The sequence below is a fragment of the Lynx rufus genome, unplaced genomic scaffold (genome assembly GCF_022079265.1).
Source record: "Lynx rufus isolate CCGP_SWC_20201006 ecotype Redwood Valley unplaced genomic scaffold, mLynRuf1.p SCAF_19, whole genome shotgun sequence".
NCBI classification, from domain to species: Eukaryota; Metazoa; Chordata; class Mammalia; order Carnivora; family Felidae; genus Lynx; species Lynx rufus.
The window spans coordinates 22,708,183-22,736,030 of NW_025814833.1; positions in this window are offsets into that span (position 1 = coordinate 22,708,183).

Here is a 27,848-nt window from a genome sequence, read left to right on the forward strand (position 1 = left end):
TTTGGCTGGGGGATGGGCGGGGGAGATGGCACTGGTGAGCGCCTTTGTTCCCCACCAAACTGAGCTCTGTCGTCAGGGGGCTCCGCAGCTCTCCCTCCCTTTGTCCTCCAGCCTTCCCGCTTTCTGAGCAGAGCTGTTAACTTATGACCTCCCAGACGCTCAGTCGCGCTTGCTGTCGGAACACAGTCCGTCAGGCCCCTCCGCTTTTGCCAGCCAGACTCAGGGACTCTGCTTGGCCAGCGAGCTGCCCCTCCGCCCCATCTCCCTCCCACCAGTCCGTGGAGCGCGCACCGCCTCGCCGCCCTTCCTACCCTCTTCCGTGGGCCTCTCGTCTGCGCTTGGGTCTGGTGACTCCGTTCTGCTAATCCTCTGGCGGTTTTCTGGGTTATTTAGGCAGGTGTAGGTGGAATCTAAGTGATCAGCAGGACGCGCGGTGAGCCCAGCGTCCTCCTATGCCGCCATCTTCCCTAAATCCTAATGTTGATTTTTTTAAATATGGTATAAGGTAGGAATTAAATTTCATTTTTCGCATATGTATAGGGTTTTTTAACTTTCACTTGTTGAATAATTCCTATTTTTCCTTGTAATTTGTCACAACACTCTGTTATATGTCAAAGTTCATTACATACGTAGATCTATTACTGAAATCTCTCTTCTGTTCCACTATCAATATGTCTGCCCCTGTCCTGATTCCATACTGTCTTCCTAACTCCCATTTGAGATCATTCCTTCTTGTCCAACATCACCCAAATCAGCTACTATTAGCAATCTTTTGTTTGGCAAGTCCTAGAACCTCCCTCTTTTTATATACTTCTTTATAAATTGAATACCTTATATATCTCACTGGCAGTACCTGGCTAAGTCATGGTGAAACTCCAATGATAGGTTCATATAGCACATGTGTAATGGTAGAAACATATGTGATTTTTTCCATGCTTTGTAACTGAAATCTTGGTAGGTAAATTCCTCTTTGTCTTTCCCTTTCCTGTCTGTCTTTAGCAAAACATCTTGAACAAAGATATAGCCAAACTACAGGTAGGGGGATATATTCTCTGTTCTTGAAGAGTTTTATTTAAGTTGAAGTTTGGCAAATCAAACCTTTTTTGAAATATACTCAGAGAGCTCTCTGCCTAAGGGAATCCTATTGTGAAAGCTTTTACGAGGATCAATCTTTCCTGTACCACTTGCCTCAATGATCCCCTTTGTATATCTGAATTTTCATACAACATAGTTTTTTTTTTATAATGAACTACCCCTGTATGAAAAACAACATTTACTCTCATTTTAAATAAATGAGTTAGTTTTGTTTGGTTTGCATTGGTGAGGGCCAGGGAGGGAATATGGGGAGCAAGGGAGGTTTAGTCAGGCCTAATCTCTAAGAGGACCCCAAAATACAACCAAATTGCAACTCCATTTATTAACTATGTGTGTGTGGGGGAACCAAATGGTTCAGGCCATATGTGATATGAAATTTTGAAAGTGCAGTTTATGCAATACCCTTAAGAACCTCTCATCTAAATCTCTCTCCAGAAGGTGATAAAAAGAAACAAATTTCTAGTTATAAGATAAATAAGTCCAAAGGTTATAATGGGTAACATGATGACTGCAGTTAACACAGCTGTATGATATATAGGAAAGTTGTTAAGAATAAATCCTATGAGTTCTAATCACAATTCTTTTTTTCTTTTCTTTTTATTTTACCTATGTGAAATGATGGGTGTTAGCTGAACCTACTGTGGTAATTGCTTCACAATTTATGTAAATCAAACCATCATGCTGTATTCCTTAAACTTATACAGTGATGGATGTCAATTACTTCACAATAAAACTGGAACAAAATATCCTCCAAAAATGTCTTTCTTCCACCCTTCCCCACAGCTCACATGGCTTTTATTTTCCCCTAATCCTCTCTCTCTCCAAATCTTTTATCATATAGCTTGGTTTAACCTCACTTAATAATGTATCCCCTTCCTCCTCAGGTCTTTCTCATACCACTTTTCCTTCTCTTCCCACTCTATGACTGTATCTCACAAAGATTTAGGAATAAGTCTACCAAAGAGAGTCTCCAGGAGGGTAGGGGGATAAGAAGAAATTATATAACTTTTTTCTTCATCACATATGAAGCAAATTCAATGCATTTCTTTGAGAATAACTTGTGTACTATGTATGCAAGTGCCTGCTGGACAAGCCTGGATCTAATTAGGTTAGTTTTGGCAGCAGTAGTTCAAATAACCATCCCTTGAACCAAAGGCAATCTAACATTTTATGGATTTCAAGTCTGTTTGCTCTACAATAACTTTTAAAGAAGTTCAATGATTTTGAATAAGTTTTTGCATTAAAAATAGTTGTTATAAAATAAGGAGGTATTATTACCTCCTTATTGGTATTAAACACAACCAAATTTTTATTTGAGGGGAAAATGTTGATAATTAAACATACTTCCAGATTCACTACTATAAGAAGTTAGGATGACTTTTTATCTGGATAAATAATTCAAGTCTTGATTTTTTTCATTACAGAATATCAATTTGGCCATCCTTGGTCCTATGGCAGAGACTAATTGTTCCCCAAAATCAATTTCCCCTTCTTCCTTTAATACCTTTATGTTTTTGCTGGGTACATGGTGATCCAGAATTAAAATTACATTTCTCAGACTCCCTTGCTGTCAAATATGGTCACACAACTGCATTCCAGCCAAAGCATTTAGGCAAAAGTAATATAAAACTTTCAATAAGTGCTCTTAAAGGAACAATATTTCTTTCATTCCCTGTTGTCTACTTCCTGTAGCGTATAATGAGCATGTGTTTTCTAGAACGAAGGCAGCCATCCATAAATATGGAATGACCTTGGGAAAAATACTACACACAACTGAGCAGTAAGATGGAAGGATACTGGGTCTTGAGATTGTGGATCATCCTAACAGCTCTATAATACCTAGTTTAGTGTCTTATATGATTGAGAAATAAGCTGTCTTGTTCAAGCCCTGTAGCCCTTGTTCTGCCACTGGCAGCCAGACATAATCGTAAATAAAACAACTCCTATTAACTAAAACTTATGCATCTTGCTTCAATCAGGAATAGAAAATCTTTGGAATAGAGGCACTTGCCCGATAGCTCAAGCTTAAATCAACAGGTATCCAGTTCCTGCCAAAAGCCAGGTTAAAGCGACTAATAGTCAAAAAATGAATAAAAGGCACACTATTCATTCATTCCTCAAGGTTTTCTATGCTATCTACACTCACTTAAGTCACCAGAAAGCAGTACAACTCGCTTGCAACTTCAGTTCTCTGACAAAATGTTTTAACTGAAGTATGCATTAATAATGTGGACTCTCATTTGGAGGAATGGGGATCCAAAAAAAAACTGTGTCTAAAGCCTCATTACAAAGCAGGAGAGTTAAATGAGTTCCCTATAGATTTTGTTCCTATGTTGGCTGGATCAGGATTACAGGCAGAACTGACATGTAGGACAAACACAATTGATTTTCGAAATCAGGACACTTTTAAGGGTGAAAAAAGTTGCTATTAATACATACATCAGGGGGCACCTAGGCGGCTCAGCTGGTTGAACATCAGACTCTCAATTTTGGCTCAGGTCACGATCCCAGGGTTGTGGGATCAAGCCTCATGTCAGGCTCCATGCTAAGCATGTCAATGGACTAAAAGCTCCAATCAAAATACAATGTAACAGAATGAATAAGAAAACAAGATCCATCTATATGCTGTTTACAAAAGACCCATTTTAGGCCTAAAGACACCTTTAGATTTAAAGTAAGGGGATGGAGAACCCTCCATCATGCTAATGGTTACCATAGAAAGCTGGAGTAGACATACTTACATCAGACAATCTAGATTTTAAAACAAAGACTGAGATGAAGAAGGATATTATATCAATATCAAGGGGTCTATCCACCAAGAAGACCTAACAATTATAAACATTTATGCCCCCAATGGGGCGAACTGAAATATATAAATCAATTAATCACAAATGTACAGACACTCATTGACAATAATACCATAATAATAGAGGACTTCAACACCCCACCTACAGCAATGGACAGATCATCTAAGCAGAAAATCAACAAGGAAACAATTGCTTTGAAAGACACACTGGACCAGATGGATTTAACAGAAATATTCAGAACATTTCATCCTAAAGCAGAATTCACATTCTTCTTCATTGCACATGAAACATTCTCCAGAATAGATCATCACATACTAGGATGCAAATCAGCCCTCAACAAGTACAAAAAGATCGGCATTATACCATGCATATTTTCAGACCACAATGTTATGAAACTTGGAATCAACCACAAGAAAAAAATTTGGAAAGACAACAAATACTTGGAGACTAAAGAACATCCTACTAAAGAATGAATGGGCTAACCAAGAAGGTAAAGAGGAAATTAAAAAGTACATGGAAACCAATGAAAATGATAACAACACAGCCCAAAACCTCTGGGAAACAGCAAAGGCGGTCATAAGAGGAAAGTATATAGCAATATAGGCCTTCCTAAAGAAGGAAGAAAGGTCTCAGACACACAACCTAATCTTACACCTTAAAGAGCTAGAAAAGAACAGGAAATAAAACCCAAAACCAGAAGAAGATGGGAAATAAAGATTAGAGCAGAAATCAAAGCTATCAAAAACAAAACAAAACAAAAAACAGTAGAACAGATCGATGAAACCAGGAGCTGGTTCTTTGAAAGAATTAACAGAATTGATAAACCCCTAGCCAGTTTGATCAAAAAGAAAAGGACCCAAATAAATAAAATCACAAATGAAAGAGGAGAGATCACAACCAACACTGCAGAGATACAAACAATAATGAGAGTTTATGAGCAATTATATGCCATAAATTGGGCGATCTGGAAGAAATGGACAAATTCCTAGAAACATATAAACTACCAAACTGAAACAAGTAGAAAATTTGAACAGAGCCATAACCAGTAAAGGAGTCAAATTAGTAATCAAAAATCTCCCCCAAACAAGAGTCCAGGACCGATGGCTTTCCAGGGGAAGTCTACCAAACATTTAAAGAAGAGTTAATACCTATTCTTTTGAAGCTGTTCCAAAAAATAGAAATGGAAGGAAAACTTCCAAACTCTTTCCATGAAGCCAGCATTAATTACCTTGATTCCAAAACCAGACAAAGACCCCACTAAAAAGGAGAACTACAAACCAAATCCCATGAGGAACATGGAGGCGAAAAGCCTCAACAAGATACTAGCTAACCAGATCCAGAAATACATTAAAAGAATTATTCACCATGACCAAGTGGGATTTATACCTGGGATGTACGGCTGGTTCAATGTCCACAAAACAATAAATGTGATACAACATATCAATAAAGAATGGACAAGAACCACATGATCCTCTCAATAGATGCAGAGAAAGCATTTGACAAAATACTGAGTGCCCCTTCTTGATAAAAACCCTCAAGAAAGTAGGGATAGAAGGCTCATACCTCAAGATCATAAAAGCCATATATGAAATACCCAATGCTAATATCATCCTGAACGGGGAAAAAACAGAGCTTTCCCCCTAAGGTCAGGAACACGACAGGGATGTCCACTCTTGCCACTGTTATTCAACATAGTATTGGAAGTCCGATCCTCAGCAATCAGACAACACAAAAGAATAAATGGCATCCAAATTGGCCAGGAGGAAGTCAACCTTTCACTTTTCACAGATGGCATGATACCCTATATGGAAAACCCAAAAGATTCCACAAAAAAACTGCTAGATCACAGGATATAAAATCAATGCACAGAAATTGGCTGCATTTCTATACACCAATAATGAAGCAATAGAAAGAGAAATCAGATAATCGATCCCATTTACAATTGCAGCAAAAAACATAAAATACCTAGGTATAAACCTAACCAAAGAGGTGGAAAATCTATACACTGAAAACTATAGAAAGCTTATAAAAGAAATTGAAGAAGATACAAAAAAATGTAAAAAGATTCCATGCTCATGGATTAGAAGAACAAATATTGTGAAAATGTCAATACTACCCAAAGCAATCTATATATTCAATGCAATCCCTATCAAAAACACAGCAGCATTCTTCACAGAGCTAGAACAAACAATCCTGAAATTTGTATGGAACCAAAAAAGACCCCTAATAGCCAAAGCAATCCTGAAAAAGAAAGTCAAAGCTGGAGGCATCACAATCCCGGACTTCAAGATGTATTATAAAGCTCTAATCATCAAGATACTATGGAGTTGGCACAAAAACAGACACTCAGATCAATGGAACAGAATAGAAACCCAGAAATGGACCCACAAACGTATGGACAACTAATTTTTGACAAAGCAGGAAAGAATATCCAATGGAATAAAGACAGTCTCTTCAGCAAATATGTTGGGAAAACTGGACAGCGACATGCAGAAAAATGAACCTGGGCCACTTTCTCACACCATACACAAAAGTAAACTCAAAATGGATAAAAGACCTAAATGTAAGACAGGAAGCCATCAAAGTCCTAGAGGAAAAAGTAGGCTAAAACTTCTTTGACCTCAGCCACAGCAACTTCTTACTCAACACATCTCTAGAGACAAGGGAAGCAAAACCAAAAGTGAACTATTGGGACCTCATCAAGATAAAAACTTCTACACAGCAAACAGTTAACAAAACTAAAAGGCAACTGATGGAATGGAATTTAATAAAATTTAAATATGTACATTAGGAAAAAAGAATAAACCATGACTGTCCTGGGCAAACAAAGACGTATGGTAACCCTTCATGGATAGTTAGCTCTCTTGGTAAAACTTAGACCAAGTGAGTATACATAATTTTTTTTTCACGAAAATACCAATGACACTACATTAAACACTACTTTAGTTCTTATATTGTGACCTGGAAGCCACTGGAAGCCAAAACTACCAGGAAAAGTGATCTGGTCAGTCATCAAAAATCAAGTTAGATAGATTTAATTGCAACTGTTAAATATAAGGAAATGATTCCAAGGTTGAGAAAAGAAGCTTACCATATATATGACTGATGCAGTGTACAGATTTAAAAATTTATTATCCAACAAGCGCTGTAAGTTCATTCAAATATCAGTACATTCATTTAGCTGTTATTCACAAATTCATGTGGAAGTTATTTACTAAGTTCCTGAGTGCATAAGTGGTCAATTCCACCCAAGGTAAAATAAAGGGAGGTTCCACAGATCTTGGCAGCTACACATGTTCATGAAATAGTCATTTATTCTTTCCTCTTCCCCTTTTTCATTCTGCTCCTCTTTTTCCTTCCTCCTTTTTCCATTCTGAAAATAGGTCCAGTTTAAACGTTTTTTTAAATTTTTTTATATTTTTTAAATTTATTTTTGAGAGACAGAGAGAGAGACAGAGCACAAGTGGGGGAGGGGGAGGGAGAGAAGGAGACACAGAATCTGAAGCAGACTCCAGGTTCTGAGCTGTCAGCACAGAGTCTGACACAGGCCGTGAGATCATGACCTGAGATCATGACCTGAGCCAAAGTCAGACACTTAACCAACTGAGTCACCCAGGCGCCCCTGAACTTTTTTAATGTTAGTATTAATCTGATTATGACCACTTATCACCTCTGTCTTCACAGAATAAATGCAGGCTTATCGAATATGCTAGATGGGTTATCTGACTTTGGACTTATTCCCCAGTAGGCTGGTGTCCAACACTGTTCTCCTCTTATCCTCCAGCAGAAGCTCATTGATAGACACTGATGTACATCTTTCTTATGATGAACCCATCAACAACAGAAGTAGTTTTGTTGATTCTCATTCCCTATTATCAGCAACCTTTTTTTCTGATCCATACATCTTGGTAACCATACTCTAACACGCACTATTATACACACACACACACACACACACACACACAACCCTCCTAAGTGTTCTGTATGCACAATGTTTTTAATTAATTGATTCTATATTTAAAATGGTCTTTACATAGAGGCCTAAAAAAACATACTAAGGTGAACCCACAATTCAAAGCACCAGTAGTTTATTCAGCCAATATCGAGCCTAAGTACTAACTCATTTGATAGCTTATAATTCACTATTTGAAAATGGAGGGCTTTATAGAGTGGAGGCTCCAGGCCCTCAGCAATAGAATTTGATGGGAAGTATTTTCCAATGCTTTAACTTTAAAATGTTCTCCCTTCAACCCTAGCCTGTCAAGTTGTTAATGATCATAAACAAATGCTTGAATGCACTTGAAAGATTTCTATTTAAAGTCAAATTAGTCAATCTTCTGGTAGAGCAAAAATTTTTCTTGAAATGGTAATAATCATCCCCTAATTCATATGTTTTGAAAAAGTTTTATACACGCAGTTTCTGAAATTTTCACCCTTCCTTCAATTCAGGTCACTGTGTATTTACTAAGTACTTAGAAAAATCATTGCTGCCTTTCTCATGTAACTGGGCAAAGGAAATTTGCCCACCTTAGGTCAGGAGCCAATCCCTCAAGCAATCCACTATGGCCAAGGAGTCGGTTCACGTTGTACTAATGTGGTGATGCCTGTGGAAACTGTGTAGATATGGGAAGGGCAAGGAGAAGAACAGAACCTGGAAAAGTGGGAAGGGGTCTGGGCATAAAATGTCCACAACAGCATAACATATAAAAGAAGCTGAAAGCACAATGCTTACCTTTAAGAAACTTACAATTTCCTTTTCCCATTCCAAACATTTCACAATTCAAAAATCAAAGTAGAGGGGCGCCTGGGTGGCTCAGTCAGTTAAGCGTCCGACTTCAGTTCAGGTCATGATCTCGCGGTCCGTGAGTTCAAGCCCCACGTCGGGCTCTGTGCTGACCGCTCAGAGCCTGGAACCTGTTTCGGATTCTGTGTCTCCCTCTCTCTCTGACCCTCCCCCATTCATCCTGTCTCTCTCTGTCTCAAAAATAAATAAACGGTAAAAAAAAAATTAAAAAAAAAATCAAAGTAGAGAGAGTCAGGAATCTTGACCAAGAAGAACCAAGTTTAGGCCCTTCTACTACTGAACAAGGTGACTATTTTCTCAGGACTTCAGTTCCTCCTCTATCAAAGCAAGGAAGTTATACTAGATTTTTTAAATCTGTCATTTTTCCTACCTATGAAAATGCGCGCCCATCTACCCAATTGCTCAAACCAGAAATCTAGGTGTCACTCTAAATGCTTCCTTTTCTCTCACCTTCTAAATCTAATACCCTTCCCCACCAAAACCACTGCTCCTATTCTCCTACATCTCAATATATAGCAATTCTCGTTCCTTCCAGTTGCTTGAAGTGTAGAATCATCTTTGACTCCTTTATCTCACAACTCATATGTAATTAATCAATAAATTATATCAACTTTACCTTCAAAATGAGTACATAATCCAACTACTTCCCAATACCTTCACTAGTGCCACGCAAATCCAAACCACCATCATCTCTAGCTTAGATTATTGAAATATCCTCCTAAATGATCTCTAGGCTTCCTCTATTGCTCCCTTACAGTCTATTATCAACATAGCAACCAGAATGATTCTGTTGAAATGTAAGCCATTATAACCATTTTGCTCAAAATCCTCCAAGGGCTTCCCATCTTATGATTTTAAAAACCAAATGGTTTACAATGGCCCAATATGAGCTTTCTATAACCATTCTAATATCATTTCATAACTCTCTCCCCTTCATACATTCTACTCTAGACACACCAGATTCTCCACTGTTCCCTAAACTCCCAAGTACATTCTTGATCCCTGATATTGTATTTACCTAGAATACTTTCCTCGATAATCATATAGGTTGCTCTCTTATTTTCTTCAAGTATCTGTTCAAATATGACCTTAGAGAGCTTTTTTTCTAACAACTCTTTAGAAAACAAGAACCCCAAACTCATCCCAGTATTCCCTTTATGGCTTGCCCTGCTTTAGTACAGTCCATCATTCTTATCACCATTGGGCATATTATATTTTACTTGTTTATTTATTGTATGTATCTTCCTATTAAACTAGAGACTCCATGAAGGCAGAAATTATATTTGGTCATTGCTCTAACCTCAGTACCTACAAAAGTCCTTGCCACAGAGGAGGTACTCAAATATTTGTTGGATGAATGTTGGATGAATCCAATTCATCAACAATTCTTGTCAATTTTCCATCTCTAAAATATATGCCCAATTGGTTTCTTTCTCTCCATCCCACTGTTGCTATCTAAGCTTAAGTTCATATCATTCTCATCTGGACCTATTAAGTAGTCCTCTACCTGGTCTTCCTACCTCCATTCTCAGTCCTACTCCCTACATTTTTCAGAGTGGTCTTCTAACAATGTATGTTAGATCACATTCTGTCATACATAAAACTCTCCAATGGCCAACATTGCTTTTAGGATCAAATTCAAACTCCAAAGCCCTACATGATTTAGTTTCTTCCAAACTTCCAACCTCATTCTCTATCACTCTTTTCAACATCTAAATGCTTCCATCCCTAGAAATAACCATCTCAATGCTTTGCACGTGCTGTTTGTTCTTCCAGGATATCTTCTCTTCTGACCTCTCATTTCAGTTTGTCATCTCTTCAAGAAATATCTTTACTTCCTAGATAAGCAAGACTCTTCCTCATTGTCTCACAAAGAATCTTCCTCTTCTTCTTCTCAGGGTGTATTAAAGTTTATAATAATATTTGTATTTTTACTTAATGCCTGCCTGCCCAGCTTCTCTAAGTTCTGTGAGGTCTTGGACCTTATTTGTTTTGTTCACCAATATATATCTAATGTTTAGCAAAGTGTTTAGAATATATTGAATAAATAAGCATGAAATGATTTTATCTACACCAATAAAATTTAAGACTATGTTATTTGCTAACATACACAACTAAGTTTCTTATTAAGTTTCCAGTTTTGAGGGGTGTAGTTAAGCATCTGACTTTGGATCAGGCCATGATCTCACAGTTTGTGGGTTCAAGCCCTGTGTCAGGCTCTGTGTTGACAGCTCAGAGCCTGGAGCCTGCTTTGGATCCTGTGTCTCCCTCTCTCTCTGCCCCTCCCACACTTGCATGCTCGCGCTCTCTCTCTCTCTCCCTCTCTCTCTCTCTCTCTCTCTCTCTCTCTCAAAAATAAATAAATATATTAAAATTTTCCAGTTTTGAGGTATAACTCCAAATAATATCTTAAGATTCTAAAGGAACTATAAGTTACCATTCAACCCTGCTCTTTGCAGGTAAAGACACTTCTGGGAAATAAAGTGCAGTATTGGGTATAACAAGCAAATTCTTAACTCTTCAGTCAGGGCCACTCTTAGGGTGGGAAAAAATATGAAGAAATCTCTATGGGCCTCCTGTCTATATAAACATTTGATTTAGAAATGGGTTATAAACTACTGGGACTTCATTAAAAAAAAAACTTATGCACAGCAAAGGAAACAATCAAGAAAACTAAAAGGCAATCTATGGAATGGGACAAGATATTTGCAAATGACATATTTGATAAAGGTTTAGTACCCAAAATGTATAAATAACTTATAAAACTCAACATCCAAAACATGAATGATTCAATTAAACAATGGGCAAAAGACATGAATAGATATTTTTCCAAAGAAGATCTACAGATGGCCAACAGACACATGAAAAAATGCTCAACATCGTTCATCATCAGGTAAACACAAATCAAAACTACAATGCAATATCACCTCACATCTGGCAGAATGGCTAAATTTAACAACACAGGAAACAACTGGTGTTGGCAAGGATGCAGAGAAAGGGGAAACTTCTTGCACTGTTGGTGGGAATGCAAACTGGTGCAGCCACTATGGAAAACAGTATGGAGGATTCTCAAAATATTAAAAATATAACTACCTTATGATCTAGCATTGCACTACCATGTATTTACCCAAAGGATATAAAAATACTGATTTGAAGAGATACATGTTTATAGCAGCATTATCAACAATAGCCAAATTATGGAAAAAGCCCAAATGTCAACTGATGAAGGATAAAGAAGATGAAGTATGTATATACAATGGAATATTACTCAACCACCAAAAGAATGAAATCCTGCCATCTGCAACCACATGAATATTATACTAGGCAAAATTAAGTCAGTCATAGAAAGACAAGTACCATAAAATTTCACTCATATGTGGAACTTAAGAAACAAATGAGCAAAGGTGGGGGGGAATAGAGAAAAAACAAGAAACAGACTCTTAACTGATGGTTACTGAAGAGGAGGTGGTGGGTGGAGGGAGGAGGATGGGTTAAATAGGTGATGGGTATTAAGGAGGGCACTTGTTGAGATGAGCAGTGGGTGTTGCATGTAAGTGATGAATCACTAAGTTCTACTCCTGAAACTAATATTACACTATATGTTAACTAAATGGAATTTAAATAAAAACTTGAAAAAATGGATTATAAAATTAATGGGCCCATGTGCGGTATAGTGACCTATCAATGAAGATTTAGAATGATGTGTAGATGTGGAGAAACGGGAACCCTCTTGCACTGTTGGTGGGAATGCAAACTGGTGCAGCGTCTCTGGAAAACAGTGTGGAGGTTCCTCAAAAAATTAAAAATAGACCTACCCTATGACCCAGCAATAGCACTGCTAGGAATTTACCTACGGGATACAGGAGTGCTGATGCATAGGGGCACTTGTACCCCAATGTTTATAGCAGCACTGTCAACAATAGCAAAATTATGGAAAGAGCCTAAATGTCCATCAACTGATGAATGGATAAAGAAATTGTGGCTTATATACACAATGGAATACTATGTGGCAATGAGAAAGAATGAAATATGGCCCTTTGTAGCAACATGGATGGAACTGGAGAGTGTTATGCTAAGTGAAATAAGTCAAGCAGATAAAGACAGATATCATATGTTTTCACTCTTATGTGGATCCTGAGAAACTTAACAGAAGACCATGGGGGAGGGGAAGGACAAAAAAAGAAAGAAAGGTTACAGAGGGAGGGAGCCAAACATAAGAGACTCTTAAAAACTGAGAAGTGAGGGTTGATGGGGAGTGGGAAGGAGGGGGGGTGATGGGTATTGAGGAGGGCACCTGTTGGGATGAGCACTGGGTGTTGTATGGAAACCAATTTGACAATAAATTTCACATTTAAAAAAAAAGAATGATGTGTAGAAAATAGGCACTTATGTATTCATTTCTTGTCTAATTTATGAACATAAATATTCTTCTTAGTGTTTGGGCTCCATCTCTTCATGTACTTTATTGTCCAATATGCCATTCTTGGCTAACTTCATATTGGCTACCATGAGAAAAACATAGCAATACTATTATTATTCACAGTGCCATGGCTCTTTAGAATTTCCTAGTATGGAAATGATGTAGATAATCTTGCCTCTGCAGTTCCTTAATACCATCTATTTAATGATGATTACATCATTGTTCATGATGGTGCCTTCATCCAGGGCCCACTTCCCATTACGTTTTCAGATATTGTTATAGTATTTTATTTCATAAAGACCACAAATGGAAACTTTTCCCAGGGTATGCAGTAAAATGTAAATGATTATTTGTTTCCTGGTTATGTTTAAAATGTTACCATTTTAGGTTTTATAGCACAAATATAGAACAACATATCTTCTAACCATATCTTCTTTTCAATACTTTAGGCCACCATTGCATTCCTGGAATAGGATTGCTTTCAGTATTGACCACACCCCTGATTTTCATGTACTCCCACCAGCTAGGAGGATAGGCACAGGACCAATAGGAAGAGTGGTTCCATTCACACAAAGAAAATCTATCGCTCATTTTACATAGCTTAAGATCAGCCTCAGAACACACGACATCACCACATCAATCAAAGCCAAGAGAAGACATCAGTAGGAAGAACCTTTTTGCAGTGTACAGCAATGGTCTCAAAAGTCCTGAGAGCAAATAGGTATGACTATCTACAGAGAACTGTATAATACATGACACAGAGCCTGTGGAAAGAGATTGGGTGACTCTCTTGGATACCAGTAGCAATGAAGGGGGTCAAAAGATTCCTGCAGATACTCTGACTACCCTTTGGTAATATAGGCATAAAACTGACTCATGGTTAAAATGCAGATGGTAGAGAACCGATGCTTAGGTCAATGGTGCTCTAAATTCGTCCTGTGTTCAATGTGTGTGAGAGGTGCCTCAAATCAACATTGCAGGACCAGTGTGGCACCCCAATCTTGCATAATCCTGGGAAAGAAATACTTCACCAGCCAGAGGGAGCTATCAGCTTCCAGGCCACTCTCTTAGGATAGGATTCTATTCATAGGTCTGTGAAAAGATTTCATGAGAATGAGCCTTGGAGCTCCTTGGGGCATCTGGTTGACCCCATTCCCAGAATAGAGGAGTAGATAGTGCCCTAAAGTAGAGAAATGGGAACTGAGATCCACACAGGTACCAACATACCCTGGGGGAACATTTTCTGGAGAGCACTAGAAGTGCCATAGAAGATGCTGAGGAAGGGACTCAAAGCACAGGGTTCCCTAAAATGTGGGCATAGCAAGGGCCTTCCTTGTCTAGGTCTAAGGGGATACTATGTTCAACACATACACACACATGTAATTGCTTAATTTTCTCTATTTTTTGTCGCTCCCTATTTCCCAATGGTAATGATATTCTTCAGGGTAGCCAATTTATTCAGCTAGTCCTTTGACTAAGTGCCCTGAAGCAAAGTCCAAACACTTTCACAGTACCAGTTAATTAGTTAAGTAACAGCAATTTCCTGACTTTATATACATTATGTACTATGCCCAAGAGACACTAATTAGTTTAGCGTTCAATTGTACATACATATTACAGATTTTTTAATATTGTCTTTTAGAAAATATGCCAAAGGTGTTCATGAAATAACTGGAAATTACCAATATCTTCTTAATTTCTAATTTCCATGCCTTCTTTTCAGCTCTCAATAATTGGACTAGCAAAGCAGACTCTGTTCAAAAAGGGCTAAGGACATGGGGATGGTTTGGTAAAAGACATCTACTCCAGTTGAAAAAAAAATGTACAAAAATAAAGCAAACAAATTGAAAAGCTTGGGCATCCCAATTAGATTGCTTTCTATCAAAGATCATCCCCTTCACGGTAAACTTATTTTTATAAAATGTTAAGATTAGCAGAAAATCAAGCTGTCCCTTTGAGTGCATTTCCCCCTCTTGTCTAAAGCCTGTGAATTAAAGCCACTATTTTTGGCAGATTTGAAAATACGATGTGGGTATTAAAAAAGATGCCACGGTTTTTCTTTGTGAACCATTCGAAAGGAAGTGCTGAGGAAGGCATCATTTCTAGTGTGCTCTTTTAGCGACTTGGGAAGAATTCGAATGCTTTACTGCTTGTGAACACATGGACCCCAGGGCCCTATATTCTTAGGGTAAAATGAGCTTTGGGACCTGAAGAGCCTCCATAGAGGCCTCTTTTATTGCTTACAAACTTCCTCTGTGATTAAGATCCATCTCAGACTTCAGCAGTTAGGTAGAACAGACCCCCACATCTGCATATCTGCTGGTCAATTTCCCCTCTGCTTAGGGGTTCCCAGACAAGTGCTAGAATTGGGTGGTTTTATTCCTTTTGGAAATGAATTTTAAAGCTAGCATCCAGAATCTTTTATAATAAACACCTTAGGTCTGTCACACAATGGTCCTTTGCAAAGTGGTTTCTCTTTTAGACAAAGGCAGTTGTGGCTTTAGAAAGTTTTTTTTTGTCCTTCTGTATATATTCTTTAATATACTATGAGGAGAGAAGAAAAATAGAAATCTTGTTTCAATACAAATGAAGGAAGGGTAGCAAGATAGTGGGGAAGGAGGATGGAGTCTATACTCTTATACAAGCATCTGGATGCTGTGAAAATCGTACATAGCCAAGAAAAGAAGGAAATTTTGCATTCCACGTGAAATTTCTATGCCTCACATGTGAGTCAAAGATAATAAGAGGTAACTTAGCCTTCCTTGGGAAGACAATTATAACAGTAAATTTCTATAAAGGACTATTCAGAGATGAAAATGCTAATTGCATTTCATTAAAGGAAAGAATTCACTAATCCATGATGAAACTTTAACAAGGATAACAAAAGGGTTTCTGCTTTGATTGAATTATAAATTGAAAAGATCAACTCTCCTCCCTCAAACTCTTATTTTTTTTCTGGAATGTGTCTACACAGCTACTGCATCACTGTTTGCAAGAGTCATCAAAATAAGCCACAGACCTTACTGCCTGTGATGCAGTCCCACTACAAAAGCAGTAGAGCATTTGGTTGCATATGTATACAAGACCCAAGTCTTATTCCTTCATCCAAATAATGGTAATCTCATCCCCTTTGCCTACTGTAGAGCAGGATGCTTAGAAAGGCCAAGGCTACATCTCAACTCAGGCAACGTGGCTTTTGTCCTTAACTCTCCAATAAAGCAGCTCTACTAAAGGTTCTCAGTGTCCTAATTTCCAACTCAGCTGGACCTCTCAAGTGCATCTGAGATTATTTACCACTACTTCCCCCTCAAAATGCTCATTCCTTAGCTCTGATAACACCCATCCCTGGTTTTTTTTTTTTTTTACTTCATGCCTTTGACTATTCTTATTGAGTTTTCTTACTTTGTTCCTTTTCCTCTGCCTACCCTTTAAATATGTTGGTGTCCTCTGTATTCTATGCTCAGTCCTCTTTTCTTATAGTTTCACATGTTCTCTTTAATCTCACCTAATACTATTTCATCTACTTTATTTTCATCAACCACCACCTATTTCCATCCATTTCCTAAATCAATATCTAAATAGAGATCGAGATATATCATAAAAACATACAAACTTGACTAAACTTGCCAAACCAGACTCAGCAAGCCACCACACACCAAACAACAACAACAACAACAACAACACACACAAAGATAATCCACATTTCAGTTAAAGATATCACCATTCCCTCCAACTACTCAGAATCATCTATGATTCTTTGATGATAATTGTCTGTTCTTACTCCCTTTGAATCAAGAAGAAGACAATCCTCCAAACTCCATTGAACTCCATTCCCTCCAACCCTCCATCATTTCCTTGTTACAGCAAAGATGATTCCAATACTTATCAATACAGTAAGGGAGACTATTCAAAACTGCTGCAACAGGGGTATTATAATGGGAAAAATAGGTCTCAACTCTAAATACAGAAATGACAGCTAGGGAATTATAGGTATGAGCAGAGTGATGGGGTCAATGGATGGAAACTACTAAGAGGAGACATCAAGGGTGGGGGAAATTCTTGCTAAAGGCAGGCCAGGTCAACCAGATATCAAAGGTGAGGGACTCTCTCTAAACTGATGTAGCAGACAGAATTCCTGCTAAAACCAGATTCAGCAAGATAGACATGGAAGTCCAAGGATTGAAGCCTAGTCAAGAATAGGGCTGAGAGGATTCTAACTAACGTTTGGTCAAGGAGATAGTCTTTGTCACTCTGCTCCAATTTTACCCAGGATCTTGTGATCTCTTTCCTTGTTGTACCGGTCTCATGACTATGCACCCTGCTCTAGTCTCTAACCCCTAAAATCTCTACTCCTCTCTCTAGTCAGAGTGGTATTTCTAAAATACATATCTGATCAAGTCACTCCCCTTCTTAAGAATCCAAGTTCAACAGGTCCCCACTGCCTATATATACAATTCAATTTCCTTTACATGAGAACAATAGTTGTAACTTATTTAGCCTTACTATGTCTCAGGCCTTGGACCAAGCACTTGACAACTATAGTTAACCAAAATTAATCCTTACTATAATCTCATGAAGTTGATACAATTATTATTCCTATTTTACAGGTGATGAACCCAAGATAGAGATTAAATAACTTGCCCAAAGTCACATAGGTAGTAAGTGGCAGATCCCAAATTTGAACCTGTTCTATCTGATCCAGAACGACATGGCTATACAGCTGCTATCCTTCACCACCTCCCCTAACCTGTCTTTCCAACCTCATTGTCATGATGCTTTCCTACATATCCTCAGCACTTCCAGACACCTAAACTATTCACCATTTTTCAAGGACATAATATATCCATCTTTCATGTTTCTGTATCTTTACACCTGATATTCCTTCTGCCTATATTTTTTTTTTTCATTTCATGGATTTGATGAATGTCTACTCATCCTCTCAGATCTAGGTCAAAAGCCATGACTACTGTGTAGCCCTGCTTGACCTTCCCAATTAAGTCATTCCCTCCTGTGTTAGACCATACTGCCTTGTATGTAATAAAATCGAAGCACAGTGAGGACGGAAACTGCCTCCTTTATTCACTGCTATTTCTCTTGTATCTAGCACAGTGCCTGACATATGGTAAGCAGTCAATAACTATGTTGAATGAACTAATTAAAAATACCTTTCTCATAACGCTTATAATACTACATTAAAATTATTTTACATGCCCATCTCTCATACTGCATTATAGACTTCTAGTGGAACCACATTTTATTACTGCCACATTCATTGCTCCTAATGCAGTGTCTGGCTCATAGTAGGTATGTATTAAATATTTATTAAAAGAATCAATGTCTAAAATTCATACCACAAAAGGTCATTCCTTGGAATGTGGTTTCAAAAAAATTTCCTTTTCAGATGCAAATATGCCTGAGGGAAAGGACAAAAGCCATACTTTGGCAATTATCAGGTATTAGAAATTTAGCAGAAATGCATTTGCTAGATTGATTTCCAACATAACAGCTGCCAGCAGATGGGTACTTGGATAGGACAGAATACCATGCAGTACAACAGGTCCATAACAAGGGACATAGCAGTGGTCCCTGAGCTGTCTAAGGGTTGCCTAAAGGCACTCACTATCTTAAAGAAGAAGAAAGGGGGGCGCCTGGGTGGCGCAGTCGGTTAAGCGTCCGACTTCAGCCAGGTCACGATCTCGCGCTCCGTGAGTTCGAGCCCCGCGTCGGGCTCTGGGCTGATGGCTCAGAGCCTGGAGCCTGTTTCCGATTCTGTGTCTCCCTCTCTCTCTGCCCCTCCCCCGTTCATGCTCTGTCTCTCTCTGTCCCAAAAATAAATAAACGTTGAAAAAAAAAATTTAAAAAAAAAAAAAAAGAAGAAGAAAGGGCCAGTGTGCTTGTAAATGTCTCCGAATAAGATGCCTGAAAGTGGACAGTGAAGCAGATGGTCATATTAGTTGCTAGTTGGATGAGGAAAAAGTCAGTCAGGGAAATTCATAGATAGAAAAAATTTTCCTAAGATTTTACCATCCTGAACAGACAAGTCCTACATGGAAACACATAGACAGCACACACTGAATAAAAGGTATTAAGTAGATATTCTAGATAGACAGTAAAGTATTTCCATTTTGCTTAGCTGGCTCTGGATAGGGCTTTGTGCCATTTTGGCTCTACAGATGGTGAGTACTCAGGCCTGTGATTGTTGGCAAGGGCCCCACACATTGCCTGAAGCCAAAAGGGCCATTGACACTGTCCCTACTCCCTAGAAGGTACATATCAAAAAAGTCTACCTTTACATTTACATTCCTTAGTGAGCACCTGAAGTTCTTTGGCTGGAGGAAAGAAACTGGATGAAAGACTCAGGTTTCAGCCTGTGCAAGAATTAGATTTATCTGATTATACAGGTTTTCATGCAGAGTTAAAACCACTTAATGGGTCTATTTTCAAAGCTTCTTTTCATTGATTTTAGGGAGAAGTACCTTTCTAAAGCTCTTTGCAAGATTTAGCTTATTTTTGCCTCAAGCGGGCTAGAGTATAACGTTTCTGAGGAAGAGAAAAAATAACCACACAATTCACAGAGGCCTAAATAGATGGGCCAGAGAGTAAAAACTAAAGAAGTTTCAAGTTGTTGTACCAAGAAATTTTGGGTGCATTATTTCTAGGCCACAGAGAACCAGGGCTAATTCCAAGTACTCTGGAAAACAGAATCAGGCCTGCACCTCAGTGAAACCAGCAGCAGTTGTGTGTCTTGCTGGTTTAATTTGAGACCCAGGAAACCTTTACTTACTTTCCTTACTCTAGAGCTTCCAATTCCCATCATTATAGTAAGTTTTTTGTTGTTTTTTTCCTTTGGAGTAAGGGAAATGGAAAAATCCCTGGGAGCATGAAGACATTAACTTCTTATTAGATTTAACTACCTTAGCAGCGATTCACTTAATAGCTACCAGGGGAACACCCTGGGAAGAAGTGAGCAAGGCCTTGAAGGCAGAGAATCAGTGTTGGAATAAAGGGTAAAGTTTACAGCAGAGCCTGGCCAGAGTTTGGAACAGGGCTGGTTACCATAAGCAGCCTCTGTTAAGCAGGAAGGGCTAAGAGGGCCCTAAGCATCTTGTGGGCAGGCAGCAACGATGCCACCTAGAGGAACCACAAGGAAATAGCAAGTGCCGTGAACAATTCCCCAATGTCACTATTTTCCAAGGCTGGCTCAGGGAAATCTGACAAAATGAGGTTGACTCCTTCTTATCACTCCTATGCCTCCTAGTACTTCTGAAAATACTTTTATTTATGTTCATACAAAGGCATTGGGAGGTATTGCCAATCCACAGGGATAAGGAAACCCATCACCATAAATTGTATTGGGAGGACACTTTGCTCTTCTCCTTGAACAAAGTCTTTGATGTAGGATGTAACAACTCAAAAAAGCTATACTGTCATCATTAGTCAGGAGCCCAGGTTAGAATATCGATGTAGCTCTAAACTCCAGCATAGCCCTCAGTCTCACCAAGATCTCATGGGATGTCTAGCTAGTTCCTGTCAATCACACCAGTTTCCCTCCTTGGGCAGGAATTGCCTACCCCTCAACTGTGTCCCAGTTTCAATCCTTGGTGATTTGTGTCTTTCATTCCCATTACCAACAGTCTTGCTCACAGAATAAAACTATCAAAACTAGTTTTGCTTACTTTATTTCTAGCCATCTCCAACCTGGTCCATCTCCTTTTGTGTCACATTCCTGTGCTTTCTGTAGTTTCTCTGGTCTCTTTTACTGTACCCTCTGGAGCCTTTTTCTACTGTCAATAGCATTTATTATATTTTCTACCTTTCCCCCAGGGCATTCCCTCTGCCCTGTGATTTACCTCCTGCCTGCTGGCTTCCCCCTGAGATCTCTATTTCTCTAGTGACCATTCCAAGAAGATATCCCTCTTCCTTGTCATATCAGGGCCAAGACTACAGTTCTGCCTTCTCCTCACTCATCTTAGTAGACTGCCTTGCACTGTTCCATCACCTTATTTCATCTGCCATTTTTTGAAGCTCGTGCTATAGTCCAAGTACACCTTCAACTCCTCATCTTCCATATTAAAATCACCCACCCCAGGTTCCTCCTCCACCCTGTGTTTCTAACATTTCCTTCCACACAGACTTCCATCCAGGGTGACATTTTCAATTTCTGTACACACAATCACACCCTGGTCTAATAACTCCTTAATTCATTCTACTCTGAAGACATTCAGTCCAACTTTTTCCAAATCTCACACTCTTTTGACAAAATTTGTAACAGCCTCACCTGAAATTCAAACTAAGAACCCCTCTCTCTCTTCTAGGCACAACCTACTTTGCTCCCTCACTTCCGCTAAGTCAGTCCTTAACCTGATCATGACCCCCACTCTCAACTTATCCCCATTTTTCCAGTCTTTAAGGGCCATCCTGCTTTCATTTTCCTCCCTTACCGGCCTTATCCTTTAATCCTCCTGCTCCCAGGTAGCACAAATCAAAGAAACACCATAAGAAAAATCCATGGTAACCTTCCTCAGGGGTGCCCTCAATGTCTCTGGTCACTTTATTTCTTTTACTGCCTATCCCAACCCTCCCAGTTCATGTCCCACACTTCTCAGGCTCCTGGTTTCACATATTCATCACACTTGCAAACAAATAACAATTTTTTAAAAAACCTTATTTGGACACTGCATTCTTATCAAGTAATTCCCCATTTCTCATTCCTGTTACTGACAAAAACTGATGAGTAGATTTTGTTTTGTATATGTCTTCACCATATACTCCTTTGTTAACTCTTACCACTATACTCAAATTGTTCAAATGTAACTAATTATCTCCTAATTGTCAAAAGCATCAGCTTCTTCTCCTGCTTCATCCTACTAAATCTCTCAGCAGCATTTGATAGTTTATCATACCCTATTTGTTGAAAAAAAAAACTCTCCCATATCACCTCCTATTCTTCACTTCTCCTCTTTCCTCTTTCCCACTAGAAGTATCCTGTGACATCATTAATACAAGGCCTTCAGCTTCTCCTACCTCTCCCAGTTATTCTTCCCTTCTTCTTTGCCTGACTGCACCCCTTCATCAACTACATCAACAGCACTCTTGCTAGATATTCAATTATTTTACCCACTCTGCCTTCTTCTGTGCTTGCCTTGCCAAAATCCAAGCTTAGACAAACAAAACTCTCCATTTTCTTTGTTCCAGTTTCCAGGATACAAAGCATCACTGGTAAAAGTCATGCCACAGCACTAAACCCCTCCATTACACATGTGTTTTATAAAACAGCACCTGGGTTCTGAATGTACTCCACCAATTCTTTGATTTATCTCAAGCCAACCCTCTATATCGGCATTCCCCCAAGGGTATTCCTTGGAACACTAAGGGTATGGAATACTGGTAGTTGTTATGTGAAGAACTGACTATAGATACATAAGTTAGAAAATGCAGGACAGGGACACCTGGCTGGCTCAGTCAGGAGAGTATGTGACTTTTTTTTTTTCAATATATGAAATTTATTGTCAAATTGGTTTCCATACAACACCCAGTGCTCATCCCAAAAGGTGCCCTCCTCAATACCCATCACCCACCCTCCCCTCCCTCCCACCCCCCATCAACCCTTAGTTTGTTCTCAGTTTTTAGGAGTCTCTTATGCTTTGGCTCTCTCCCACTCTAACCTCTTTTTTTTTTTCTCCTCAGAGTCATGAGTTTGAGCCCCACATTGGGCACAGACCTCACTAAACAATACAGGACAGATAAAGAGGCAGGTAATTTCTCTACTGTAAAATTTCTAAGAGTCCTCAATATTCTAATATATAATGTGAAAGATCCACTATGATTAATTTCCCAATATATTTGCCTTAGAAACATTTTTCTCATTGTCTCTTGGCATAATGTTCTGAGGAATATCATTTCTTAAAACACGTCAATTTCACATTCAGCCATTTCCATTTTCTCTTCTCAAATTTTCTCCTTTAACTCATTCTCAAAATGCCAAAGGCATTCTGGGTCCCCTTGCTCTTAGCTAATGATTTTTGTCTCATACTTCACTAAGACAAATATATCCATTGTATGTGAAATTTCTAACTTTTTCATTTAGAATTCTCTTCTCTCCAAGATAAATGTAGTCCTCCACTGCTATAAAGCTAAACATTGCTTTGCGCTTCTAGCTCTCTCATCATCTCCATAAGCTTGCTCTTCCCACCATTATCACCTTCTTCATTCTTCATTCTCCTAGGAATTATACCCTCTGATCCAGACCAGTGCTTACTCAAGTCCTAAGATAAACAGACCTACATCCCCTGCAAGCAGCTATCATGTATTTTCTTTCATTCCCTTCCTGCCAACTTCTTGAAAGAGTAGTCTAAGATTGCTGCCTCCTTTTCATTATGTGCTCATTTCTTTACCCCCACAGCCAGCTTCTGCCCTCACTATAACCAATGTGCACCTAAAGGTAAACAGCATTTTCATAACACTGAATCCCAAGGCCTCCTCTCAATATTCATCCACATGATATCTGGAGAGTACCTGACAAACGTTCATCATCTACTTCTCCCAAGGCTTATAAAGTTCTGTCTTCTTTTAGTTCTCCCCTTAAATTTTTATCCACTTCTTTTCAATCTCCTTCACTGACTCCTCTTACTCTGCCAATTCCCTAAATGTAGTGGTTTCTCAAAGTTCTTTCCATGGCTTTTTTATCTTCTCATTCTATCCTTCTCATCTAAGTGAGCTCATTCCTTCTTATGCTGCTAGTCTTGATCCCTGCTTTGAGCTTCAGACATGACTTCCAAATACATACTAGTCATCTCAGTTAATTTGACCATAATTTTCCTAATCATAGGTGCTAACAATTCCCAAATCATTTTTTATTCTTCCCTTACTTGGTCACCCTCCAAACATGTGCCTGCCAAAAAGTCACTAAATCTACTAATGAAATCCAAAAAGTCACTAAATTCTACTAATTCTATCTCCAAAATGTCATTTGTATCTGGCTCTGAATTCCAAACCTATTTCCACTGCCCTAGTTGAAGCTTCCATCATCTTTTGCATTATGTGAAGGCATTCCAACTCAGTTCCTAGCAATATTCCATGCACATCATGTAGCCTAATTTAAATGCATTGTACATGATGAAACCACCCCGCAAAGAACAGCCTGTCTAGTTAAGAGAATAGACTTTGGAGCCAGACTTGCCTATATTCATATTTTAGTTGAATATGAAGTGATAAGTTACTCACTTTTATTTTTGGCAACTAAAATAACTACTTCTTTGTACTTCAGTTTCCCCATCTGTAAAATGAAAATAATGGCATTTACCTCATAAGCTTCCATGGGTTAAGTAACTTAATACATGAAAAGTGCTATAAAAAGTACATGGTAACTAGTATGCAGCCCATAAATGGCAACCGTTGTTGTCATAATTACCTCCTTACACATTTGTTGCGATACAGGCTAAATCATAAAACATTTCCATAGACATTCTGGTTCCTAATTTCCCTGACACAGGCTGGTATCCGCTTTAACAGAAAAGGCCTTCTCTAGACCAAACTAATCAAAGATACCATCTCTGTCAACAAATCACTTGAAATGACAACACCAATAGTGATTTGAAAGCAAGATTTGGCCCAGATAATTTCTAATCCACTCAAACTACCTCTAGAGAATTCAGGATTGAGTGTCATTAGGGATCGGATTATTCTTTGTGTGATGTTGTTTTATCACAGACCAGATTAGGAGTTGGCCATAAAGGCCCATAAACCAGTGTTAAAGTATGGGGGATGAAAATTAAGGATAAAAAGCCCAGTGATGTAGTGCTAAGTTTGTCCATGACCAGAGGCAGAACCTGAGGGCAGAAAGAGAAGTCTAGTACTAGGGAAGCAGTAGAGGTTGCTATTTAGAATTGGGTTCTGGATTCAGAATGCATAGTTTCAAATTCTTACTCTTCCATTTGCTGAAGTGTGACACTGAAGAAGTTACTTCACCTGAGACCCAATGTCCTTGTCTAAACCATGGTATGATACAATAATACCTCCTTCATAAGGTAGTTGAGAGTATGAAATGACAAAATTTATGACGATAGCTTGGCACAGTTTCTGGCACAACTATTATTTTAGCATCAACATTATTCTTGTTAACAGAGCTTAAGTTCAAAATACCATCCCATCGTTAGACACCCAAAGCAGAGTCACAGGCAAGGAGCAGTTGCAGGGTTCCTATGACAGAACATCCTAAGTGTTACTGTACTGGACTTCCTTGATCTTGCTTTGCTCCCTCCTCCACTCCACCCCAGTTCTTTCTCCTAGAAGTTAGTATCATGTCCCCATGAATGACTATATGGATTTGCCCTCCACAGTGGAACTACAGAGAGTGCAAGTGCATTAACAAGGTTCTCCATGACCTGTACATTCCTTTCCTCTTTAGTCTCATCTGCCATTGCTCTCATTCTTAGGTTTTATTCTCTAGGGACACTGAATTGTTCATAGTCTTCACATACTCTCTTGTGCCTCTGTTTTTTAGTTCAAGTTTTCCCATCTGATTAGGAAGCCCTCATTCATGCAGCAAATAATTGAGAATGTCTGCCAGCACTGTTTCAGGTGCAGAGGAGGCAGCAGTGTACACAACAGAATTCACTTACATTTGTGGCACTTATATTCTAGTAGAGGGATTGATAATAAACGTGCAAATAAAACAAAAAGATGCAATGGCAGATTTGTGACAAGTGCTAGGAAAAATGAAGAAAGAGTAATGAAATAGAATATAGGGTATTATTTTCAACAGGGTAGATAGGAAAGACCTCTCTGAAAGGTGTCATGTGACGTATTATTAGTATTTTTATCTTGTTCACCCTTCAGGTGTCTGCCTCAGTCTCCACTTGTGCAGGAAGTCTGAACTGAATCACCAGGTCAGGATAAATATTTCTATTCTGGTCTCTCACATCACCTACTGTATGCTGCACACAGTGCCTGACTCATAATAGGCACCTAGTAGAGTAGGTGTTCCTAAGCAGGGGAGTATGAACATTTAGGGAATTCACAAGAAAATTAAATTCCATTCTCAAAAGTTAGTATACATGTGCATTCATGTATTTTTCTAGAGCAAGTGTCTAAAGATTTTATCATATTCCCAAAGAATAAATGACCTCATCAAAGGGTAAAACCTACTGCTTAGTTGATGGTAAGTGAACCATCAAATCTCACTGCCTCCTTGTGAGTACTGCATTAGCTCTCCTTGGATGAGCTCTGTCTCAGAGGTATGTATGGCTCTATGCTGAATTCGTACCCACACTAATTCATTTCTTTAATGTATTTAATTCCCCTTAATTGAGTAGCAAAAATACACCAGGTACTATGGTAAGAACAGTGGGGGCTAAAGGAATGAGGTCCAAACACAGAGCAGAGCAAAGGCCTCACACTATTTCCTCACATGTATCCATTCTCTTCTATTTGGTCATAAACTCCTATAAAGACTGAACCCCTTGCTGTGCTTTCTTCTATATCTCCCTTTAGCTCTTAATGTGAATTCCTTATGTAAATGTGCTCAGTAAAAGGCTATTCATTTCTTGGTCATTTTTGTCAGAACGCAGGGTAGTGTGCTAAATTCTATCATATCCAGTTAACAATAGGTCTGAGTATACTTTCAGAAACGCAGTTACATACGATTTATGAAAGATAGTAATAGCTCAGAAAATACAAATCCTCCTGAATTAATGGTATGACCTCCTTCTAAATTGGAATAGTGGTACCCATGTTTCATTCTATGGGAAAATTAGTGAGCCTCCTGGGAGAGAAATAAAATAGCCATAGAAATATATCTTAGGGATGATTTTTTCCTATCAGAGGCCACAACACAGCAAAAGGTCACATAATTCAGAAAGCAGCACGATTATTCACACTAAGGACAGCTTGATGAGGGAGAACTCAATATACAGAAACAGGAAGGAGGTGGAAAAAGGAGGAGGTAAAAGTAAGAAAGGAGAAGGGAAAGGAAAACTTGTGTTGCCAGTATTTACTGAATATCATGTGGTCATTTGCCAAATGGGAAACAGTTTAATTACAGTCAGTTGAAACTGTCTCTGAAGTGATAATTCCAAATTCTTCTCTGCCCAATTCCTTTCTAACATTCTGGGTCACATCTAGCTGAAAAAACAAATTTCATTCCTTCAGCCATGACTAGTCTTCCTTAGAAGAATAATTGGAACCATGTCTCCAAATATTTACCATTTTTTCCAGTTCCTATTAAAACATCACTTTTACCCTCACTGATTTGTCAAAGGCCAGTTGGGGGAATGCAAGAAAAGGGATAGTTAGAGTTTCCTTTTATAGAAATAAAGCTTTCCCAAATTAGATTACTTAGGAGTAGGATTACTCTGAATTTGTGCAGTCTACCTTTTCAAGAAAGATTAAAGAAAAGGAACTCTATCACATATTAGATGTAAACTAACTGCTAATAAACTACTTTAATGAAAAGACTCCTGTGGACAAGTTTTCATTAAGAGATAAGATTCATTTGTAACTAGTATATTATTTGTAGGAAGGCAGGTATAAAAAAGGATATTCAAGAACTATTTTTTTTTTAATTTTTATTTTTTTTTATTTTTTTATTTTTTTTTATATGAAGTTTATTGACAAATTGGTTTCCATACAACACCCAGTGCTCATCCCAAAAGGTGCCCTCCTCAATACCCATCACCCACCCGCCCCTCCCTCCCACCCCCCATCAACCCTCAGTTTGTTCTCA